The sequence below is a fragment of the Bos grunniens genome, chromosome 1 (assembly GCF_055505025.1).
Source record: "Bos grunniens cultivar Pamir isolate PY7600 chromosome 1, Bosgru_T2T1.0, whole genome shotgun sequence".
NCBI classification, from domain to species: domain Eukaryota; kingdom Metazoa; phylum Chordata; class Mammalia; order Artiodactyla; family Bovidae; genus Bos; species Bos grunniens.
In genome coordinates this window covers 146,634,994-146,645,219 of record NC_141165.1, presented here as the reverse complement: position 1 = coordinate 146,645,219, position 10,226 = coordinate 146,634,994, and positions in this window count along the sequence as shown.

The window sequence follows — 10,226 nt, the reverse complement described above, 5'->3', positions numbered from 1 at the left end:
TCAAATGAGCGTTTCAGTCCGCCGCCGAGGGGAAGTTGCTGGGTGGCCTGGCTGTCTGTACACTATCCTGGCAGATGAGAAGGACGCGGGAGCAAGTGGAAGACTTCTCTTCCCCCCAACAGAACACCTGGAGGCCAGCGGGTCCCTAACAGGAAAAAGGGTCAAGTGATTTCTGCGTGTGACCCCTCCCCTTCAGGATTGTTCTCCTGGGAATGTTCTCCTGGGGTTTAAGTACAGTCGTGCCTTGCCCGGTACCCGCATGTATATATACTTCAGGATATCCCCCCTTCTTTAAACTTGACCTCACCGACATTTTTTCCCTTGCCGTCTCCACCTCCCTTTCACTCTAAGGTCACATTCCTGGAGCAGAAAGGAACTTCACTTTTAATTTTGCTTTCATTGCCTCTCTCATTCTTTCCCATCCTACGGTTGGGGCGGGGGTGCATTTTCCTGGAGCGGGTCGTTTGACACATTGGATGGAAATGAATACAGTCATTCTAACACATGGCACGTGTATACTGTAAGCCTAGTTGAGTAACTCATTTTTGAGCCTCGATTCAATGATCTCTTCGACCTTAAGAAGGAAGGTGAAAGACATCTGAGGGGGAGGGAGGAGGTGGAGAGGAGGAGGGGAAAGTCAGGAATGGACTCCCCGCTCCCCTCCCCAGACACGTGACTCATACTTTTTTGTGGCTAAGACAGCAGCCAGGGTTGGATTTCAGCGCAAGTCTCCTATAGTTGGATCTCTATCCCAGAGTGGGGCAGGAGACATTTTAGAATAGTTTGTATTAAGCTAATGTTAGAAAGTTAGTCTGTAGGGTGCCTGATGATGTGGAAGCTAGAAATGACATAGTCCTTAATTTACAGATGGCCCAGGTTGGTTAAGGAACTTGGGGGCACTTTAAAACCCTCTATTCTTTAAAAAAAAAAAAAAAGTTTTTGGCTGCCCTGTGAGACATGGAGGATCTTAGTTCCCTGACCAGAGATTGAACCAGTGCCCTCTGTAGTGGAAGTGTAGGATCTTAACCAATTGGCCTGCCGTGGAAGCCCCCAAAACCTCTATTCTTAAGGCTTTTTCTTAAACTTTATTCTTGAGCCTTATTCTTTTTTTTTTTTTTTTGAGCCTTATTCTTAAGGCTATTCTTAAGGCATTTTCCCTATTTCTTGTAATTCAGAAAAGAATGATTATAATAATAATGGATGTGAGAGTTGGACCATAAAGAAAGCTGAGTGCTGAAGAATTGTTACTTTTGAACTGCGGTGTTGGAGAAGACTCTTGAGAGTCCCTTGGCAGCCAGGAGATCAAACCAGTTAATCCTAAAGGAAATCAATCTTGAATATTCATAGGTAGGAATGATGCTGAAGCTGAAGCTCCAGTACTTTGGCCATCTCATGTGAAGAAATGACTCACTGGAAAAGACCCTGATATGGGAAAGATTGAAGGCAAAAGGAGAAGGGGATGAGATGGCTGGATGGCATCACCGACTCAATGGACATGCATTTGAGCAAACTCCAGGAGGTGGTGAAAGACAGGGAAGCCTGGCATGCTGTAGTCCATGGGGTCACAGAGGGTCAGACACAACTTAGTGACTGAATAGAAGATTTATAAAGCATTCACTATATGCCAGGCCCAGTTCTAAAACTCCATACGCATATTAATTCTTCCAGTCCTCACTGTGGTTGTTAGAGGGAGGGATATTGAGGCACAGAATAATTACACCCTTTGCCTTGCATCAGAGTAAGAAGTCAAAAAGAGATTCAAACTCAGCTCTGTCCCAGGTGTATGTCTCCACAATCCTGTCTCCCTGCTTGCCAGATCCACGTTGGTCCAGGAGCTGGAGAAGAGATGTAAAGTGTGTTGAGGGGAAAGAAATCAGGACCCCAATCAGGACAGAGTGGGTCTGCCTCTCTGCTTGTTGTAGATGTCTGCAAAGACTGTCCAAATCCCCTTTTCTCTTATTAGGTTGGAGTTTGAGATACACAGTAATGGTAGATGGATGTTTTTTTTTCAATCAACCTGACTGACGTTTTACACTGGTTCTAGCTGTGGGAGCTAGGAGTTCACTCCTCTGTGCCTCAGTTTCTTCATTTGTAAAATGAAGATAATAATGTCCTCCGTTAAGGATTGCTATAGAATGAATTGGGCTTCCCAGGTGGCTCAGTAGTAAAAGAATCCGCCTGCAATGCAGGAGACGCAGGTTCCATCCCTGAGCCAGGAAGATCCCTTGGAGAAGGAAACTGGCAACACACTCCAGTATTCTTGCCTGGGAAACTCCATGAACAGTGCACCCATGGAGTCACAGAAGAGTCAGACACGACTGAGCGACTAAACAACGTTAAACCACCTGGCTTCACTGGGCCCTTGTCCATTGTTAATTCTAAACGTTTTGTTTCTCTCCCTTGCCCATTTCTTCAAAGACCAGGGTAAGTTCAAGTTAATATTTTTTGAGAACCAGAAGCCCTTTGGAAATACCAGCTAATGGTAAATAATAGTGGACACGGTTGTGCCTCTCTCAGTGTTTTCTACAGTCCATGGGGTTGCAAAGGGTCAGACACAACTTAGCCACTAAACATAGCAACAACAAATGGAATGAATTGTGTATCCCCCACCATGCCCCAGATCCATGTGTTGAATCTTTAAGTCCTAATGTGACTGTATTAGGAAGAAGGGCCTGTGAGGAGATGATAACAGTTAAATGAGGTCATCAAAGTGGGATCATAATCTGAAATGGCTGTTTTTATGAGAAGAGGAAGAGACCCCAGAGCTCTGTTTCTCCACACCCACTCTAAGAAAAGGTCATGGGAGCACACAGTGTGATGATGGCCACCTACAAGCCAGGAAGAGTCTTCACTGGACACCAGATCCTGCTTGACGTTGATCTCGGGCTGTCCAGCTTTCATATCTGAGAACATGTATGTCTATGGTATTTTGTAATGGCAGCCTTAGCAAATCAAGACAGGGGTGCAATTATTCAAAATGATGGATGTGTAGTGCCTGTTTCAAACCAGAGCTTCAGAAAGTAGGAGCCACTCACTGGCACAAGTGTTGTCACCTGGATGTTGTTATGGGTTGAATTGTGTCTCCCCCGAACTTGTACATTGACATCCTAACCCCCAGTACCGTAGAATGTGACTTTACTTGGAAATAGAGGTCCGTTGCAATGTAGTTAGTTAAGATGAAGTCTTAAGCTGGGTTCCTAGTCCAAGAGGACTAGTGTCCTTAAAAAAAATTGCCATGTATAGAGAAAAAGATACACATAGACGGAAGATGATGTAAAGTGACACAGAAAGAATACGGCCATCTACACACCAGTGACAGACGACTGGACAAGATCTGATCCTTCTCTCACGTGCGGAAGGAACCAACCTTGCCAGTACCTTCATTTTGGACCTCCTGCCTCCAGAAGTGTGTAAGACCATAAAGTTCTTATGAGTGAGAGAGTCAGTTCCTAGGCAGGTTGATAAGAAGTCTGGATGTTCCCTAGGAGAGAGAGGTCTGGAATTCTCAAGGAGGAGGAAAGGACAAACTCCACCCACCCCCCCAGCCCCCCCATTCCTTAGGATTGTATAACAATAATGTATCCTGCTTGAAGACAGTCTCTGGAAAAAACCTTCTGGCTAATCCTGTTATCTTAAAATGTAAATTATGGGAGTGGGTCTAGTAAGGTCTTTACAACCTCACAATAAACTGTGGAAAATTCTGAAAGAGATGGGAATACCAGACCACCTGACCTGCCTCTTGAGAAACCTGTATGCAGGTGAGGAAGCAACAGTTAGAACTGGACATAGAACAACAGACTTGTTCCAAATAGGAAAAGGAGTACGTCAAGGCTGTATATTGTCACTCTGCTTATTTAACTTCTATGCAGAGTACATCATGAGAAACGCTGGGCTGGAGGAAGCACAAGCTGGAATCAAGATTGCCGGGAGAAATATCAATAATCTCAGATATGCAAATGACACCACCCTTATGGCAGAAAGTGAAGAGGAACTAAAAAGTCTCTTGATGAAAGAGGAGAGTGAAAAGTTAGCTTAAAGCTCAACATTCAGAAAACTAAGATCATGGCATCTGGTCCCATCACTTCATGGCAAATAGATGGGAAAACTGTGGAAACAATGGCTGACTTTATTTTTCTGGGCTCCAAAATCACTGCAGATGGTGACTGTAGCCATGAAATTAAAAGATGCTTACTCCTTGGAAGGAAAGTTATTACCAACCTAGACAGCATATTAAAAAGCAGAGATATTACTTTGTCAACAAAGGTCCATCTAGTCAAGGCTATAGTTTTACCAGTGGTCATGTATGGATGTGAGAGTTGGGTTATAAAGAAAGCTGAGCACCGAAGAATTGATGCTTTTGAACTGTGGTGTTAGAGAAGACTCTTGAGAGTCCCTTGGACTGCAAGGAGATCCAACCAGTTCATCCTAAAGGAAATCAGTCCTGGGTGTTCATTGGAAGGACTGATGTTGAAGCTGAAACTCCAATACTTTGGCCACCTGATGCGAAGAGATGACTCTTTTGAAAAGACTCTGATATTGGGAAAGATTGAAGGCAGGAGGAGAAGGAGAAGACAGAGGATGAGATGGTAGGATGGCATCACTGACTCAATGGACATGAGTTTGGGTAAACTCTGGAAGTTGGTGATGGACAGGGAGGCCTGGCGTGCTGCACTCCATGGGGTTGCAAAGAATCAGACACGACTGAGTGACTGAACTGAACTGAATAAGTAATTAAAAAGTATATAACTCCATTGCTGACACTAATGAGGGGGTACTCTTTCTGCCCCCTTCTGATGTTTATGTCAGAAGCTTTCTCTATCCCTTTTGTACTTTAATAAAACTCTATTACACAAAAGCTCTGAGCGATCAAGCCTTGTCTCTGGCCTCGAATTTAATTCTTCTTCTCCAGAGGCCAAGAATCCCAACGTCTTTCGTGGTTCAGCAGCAACATTTCAGTGAGGACACCTCATTTATGCTACTATGTTATGGCAGAATAATCCCTTTGTGTGTCCAGGACTTATCTGGCTGGCATCCTTGTCCCTTCTTATGACTGCTCATATCCATCAGAGGCTGAGCAAACCAATGACCTCTCAGATCACAGTGGTACTTGTTGATATTACTTATTATAGTTGATGATGAATAGATGGTGACAACTGGCACAACTACACACCAGTGGGGAAGTCTTGCTAAACACACCATAAGTTTGTGAAATTCTGCAAAAACCACAATAATCACAGGGAATGATTACTAACCAGGTTACAACCTCTCCTCTTAAAAATTAATGATGGAAAAAATTTTAAATAATTCCTGGAGGCTTAGTGTTAAACTCCTCTTGAAGCTCAGCCCTTAAGGGTACAAGAGAGAGATTTGTTACAGTGGATCGTATTTTTCACATGGTGGGTGAAGAAATAGTCCAACATTTCAGGCTTGGCAGTTTATTTAATGTAGCACAAGGTTTCAGTTGAATAGTAAAATGGAGATAATTCATTACTCCATGAACTTGTGGATGCTTTCTGTCCCTGGGGATGAAATGAGTTGAACTGACTTCCTCTAGACAGCATCAGTGATGCAACCATAATTAATGCCCAAGGCTAAAAATCTTGCCTCCATAAGATGTTCAGACTTAATAAATGATGTTTATTTTTCACACACGGAGCATCAGAAGTTAGTTTTTTTCCTATGATAATTTAACATTTATTCCTTTCACTGTTGTAATGTCTTGGAAGTTCAAATCTGTAGTTTGTATTTTCTCACCCACATTTCCTCTGTAAATAGATTTCTGGTTAAGAGTGTTTTATGATATTCTTAAATGCTGGGGTGCCTGCCTTCCCCTTTAGAAGATAAAGGCACCTCTCTCTTTTAAAAATTTCTTTCATTTAAAGAGACGAAGTTTACAGATTATAGATAATTAACCTTTTAACTTGATCTTTCCCATTCACCTCTTTCCAAAAGCACAAGGAAATGAAGTCAGACCTCTAAATAAGAGAGTATGTTTATTGCAGAGTTACAGGCTCTAACTAGCTATAACATCATTGTCAATCAGTTGGATGCACCAATGGCCTCATGAGAATCCTTTTGTCTGCATGTTTGCTGCCTGCCTTCTGTAGATAACTTATTTTATAACCTTAATGTTTAAACTTTATGGTAATGGCTTTCTGCTCTGGGCCAGTTTCTCCTTTTTTGTGTTTTGTGAAGCCAGGTTGTCATCATCTGTTGGAAAGTTTCATGTCATGGAGGAAGAGTGAGGGTCTTGGGGTTGAATGGAGATTCGAAAAATCTTCTGGTTTATGAACAACCCTGGCAGGGAACCATCCTGTTTCCAGCTACTATCATCACATATAAAGAAGACTCCACCAGCCGCCTCCCACCCCTCGTGGCTCTCCCATCACTCAGTATCTGACCCCAGCCGTGCTCTTATCTCTGCTGGCCTGGCCCAGGATTCTCAGCTTCAGTTGGTGAATTGATGACTCACTCGCAGTAAATCACTCTCCACTGTCGTTTTTTTTTTTTTTTCCCCTTTCTTTCTTCTTCTCTGAAATGATAGGGAGACACTCTAATAGAGCACCAGCACTGTCTATTCTTGTGTTTTATTTCTTCTTGAAGACCAAGGTGTACAAACCAGGCTCCTGGAACCTTCCTTCAAACTCAGTAGTACTTTGATTGCTCAATTAGTTGGCGTGGGCTGCCATAATCAGTTCTAGTAAGGTGGTTGTACCTAGAGCCTGTTATTCAGAGTGAAGTCAAAAGGAGAAAAACAAATATCGTATATTAATGCATGTGTGTGGAATCTAGAAAAATGGTATTGATGAACCCATTTGAAGGGAGGAATGGAGACAGATATGTACAGAATGGACTTGGGGACACAGTGGGGGAAGGAGAGAGTGGGATGAATGGAGAAAATAGCATCGGCAGGTATACACTACTGTGGTTAAAATGGACAGCTGGTGAGAAGCTGCTCTATAAACACCGGGAGACAAGCCTGGAGCTCTGTGATGACCTAGAGGGATGGGATTGTTGGATCATGTGATAACTCTATTTTTAGTTTTTTAAGGAACCTCCATACTATTTTCCATAGTGTCTGGACTAATTTACATTCTCACCAACAGTGTAGGAGAGTTTCCTTTTCTCCACACCCTCCTCCGCATTTATTAATTGTAGACTTTTTGATAATGGACATTCTGACCGGAGTAAGATGATACCTCATTGTAGTTTTGATTTGCTTTTCTCTAATAATTAGAGATGTTGAGCATCTTTTCATGTGTTATTGGCCCTCTGTCTGTCTTCTTTGGAGAAATGTCTATTTAGGTCTTCTGCTCATTTTTTGATTGGGTTGTTGTTTGTTTTTTTGGTATTAAGATGTATGAACTGTTTGTATATTTTGGAAATTAAGCCTTTGTTGGTCACGTTGTTTGCAAGTATTTTTTTCCAGTCTGTAGGTTGTCTTTTTTGTTTTGCTTACCGTTTCCTTTGCTTTGAGAAAGCTCAAAAATTTGATTTGGTCCCATCCATAAATTTTTGCTTTTATTTCTATTGCCTTGGGAGACTGATCTATGAAAATTTTGCTGTGATTTATGTCACAGAATATTTTGCCTCTCTTATGTTCTGTTCTAGGAGTTTCATGGTATTATGTCTTATATTTAAATCTTTAAGTCATTTTGAGTTAATTTTTCTGTGTGGTGTGAGGGAGTCATCTGACTTTAGTTGTATGTGGCTGTATAACTTTCCAGATACCACTTACTGAAGAGACTGACAGCCTTAAATTTTAAAATCCTTTGTTCTATACTTGTTTCCTCTCACCATTAAATGGTTACTTTTGCATTTACATGCTGTCTTTACCACTCTACTGGAAATTGTATTCACAAATTATACTGAGAAGCAATGTAAAAGAATTTGAGAAGTTCTACCTCCGCTGGGTCAATTTGTAGAAAACATTCACTAAAGAATCTGCCTGCAGTGCAGGAGACCCTGGTTCAATTCCTGGGTTGGGAAGATCCCCTGGAGAAGGAAATGGCAGCCCACTCCAGTATTCTTACCTGGAGAATACCATGGACAGAGGAGCCTGGCAAGCTGCAGTTCATGGGATTGCAAGAGTTGGATGTGACTTAGTGACTAGAGAGAGAGAGGGAGAGAGAGAGAAGATTCCCACATCATATGGAGAAAAAGTGTTTATATTTAGTCTGTAAATAACATTGGCCTCCTTGGAGTAATAAATTGTGTGCAAACACTGATACAATCTTTTAGGGAGTTAACTATGTTGGGATCATGTAGCTACTAGGCTAGTGTCTGAAGATGAACAAGAGAATTCAGGACAAGTTGCATATTCTTTTTTTTTTTAAAAAGACTTTATTTGCTTAAGACTAGTTTTAGGGAAACAGCAAAATTAAGAAGGTACAGAGATTTTCCATATACCAGCTGCCCCTCTACATGCTTAGCCTCCTCCATTATCAACATTCCCCACCACAGTGGTGTATTTGCTACAATTGATGAACTTGCACTGACAAATCATAATCACCTCACATCCGCCGTTTACCTTACAGTCCACTCTTGGTGTTTTCCATTCTATGGGTTTGTACAAAAATATAAAGATATGTATCTGCCATTATGGTACCATTCAGATTTTTTAATTGCCCTAATAATTCTCTGTTTAGGCTACTCATCCCTGCCTCACACTCCAACCCCTGGCAACCACTGATCTTTTTACTGTCCCTATGGTTTTAGATTTTTCAGAATGTCATATAGAAAATAGCCTTTTAGATTGGCTACTTTCTCTAAGCAATATTCACTTAAGGTTCCTCCGTGTTTTTTTCATGGCTTGATAGCTCATTTCTTTTAAGTTCTGAATAACGTCCGATTGTCTTGATATACGGCTTCCCAGGTGGCTCAGTGGTGAAGAACCTGCCTGCCAATGCAGGAGACATAAGAGATGTGGGTTTGATCCCTGGGTTGGGAAGTTCCCCTGGAGAAGGGGGTGACAACCCACTTCAGTATTCTTGCCTGAAGAATCCCATGGACAGAGGCGCCTAGAAAGCTACAGTCCATGGGGTCACAAAGAGTCAGATCAACCGAGAGACTGAGCACACACGCATGCGTGCATGTCTGGGTATACTACAGTTTATTCATTGACCTACTGAAGGACACCTTGGTTGTTTCCGAGTTTGACAATTATGAATAAAGCTGCTATAAACATCCGTGTGTAGGTTTTTGTGCGGCCAGTAATTAGGTTTTAGATTTTTAGGTAAATATCAAGGAGCCGATTTCTGGGTTGTATGGCAAAAGGATGCTTCATTTTGTAAGAAAATGTAAACTGTCTTCCAAAGTGACTGTACCATTTTGCATTCCTCCAGGAATGAATGAGGATTCGTGTTGCTCCACATTCTCTTGAGCATTTGATGTTGTCAGTGTTCTGGATTTTGGACATTTTAATGTGGGTAGTGGTACAGTGGCTCAGACGGTAAAGAACCTGCTCTCAGTGCAGGAAACCCAGGTTAGATCCTTGGGTCAGGAAGCTCCCCTGGAGAAGGAAATGGCAACCCACTCCAGTATTCTTGCCTGGAGAATCCCATGGACAGAGGAAGCTGGGGGACTATAGCTACAGGGGTTGCAAAGAGCTGGACACAACTGAGTGACTAACACTTTCACTGCAGTGGTATCTCAGTGTTGTTTTAATTTGCATTTTCCTGCTGACGTATGATGCAGAGCATCTTTTGATATGCTTACTTGCCATCTGTCTGCTTTCTTTGGTGAGGTATCTAACAGCTATTTGACCCACTTTATTATCAGGTTGTTTATTTCTTTTCATTGAGTTTTAATAGTCCTTTGTATATTTTGGATAACAGTTTTTCAACAGATAATTTTTTTGCAAATACTTTCTCCCAGTCTGTGATTTGTCTTCTCATTTTCTTGACTTTGTCTTTCACAGGAAAGGAGATTTTAATTTTAATGACATTCACCTTATCAATGATCTCTTTCATGGATCATGCCTACGGTGTTGTAACTAAAAAGTCATCACTACACCTGAGGTCTTCTTGGTCTTCTATGTTTTCTTCTAGGAGTTGTATAGTTTTACATTTAGGTCCACTGTGAATTTTTTTTCATGCTACATATTTTTAAATTAAAAAAAATCTGTTATGCAATAGGCAAACTTAGCTCTAGATATAGCTACCTGTGTAACTAATTATGAGGCTTTTTGAGATTTAAGAAGCCCAGTACCATGAGGGTAGTAAGGT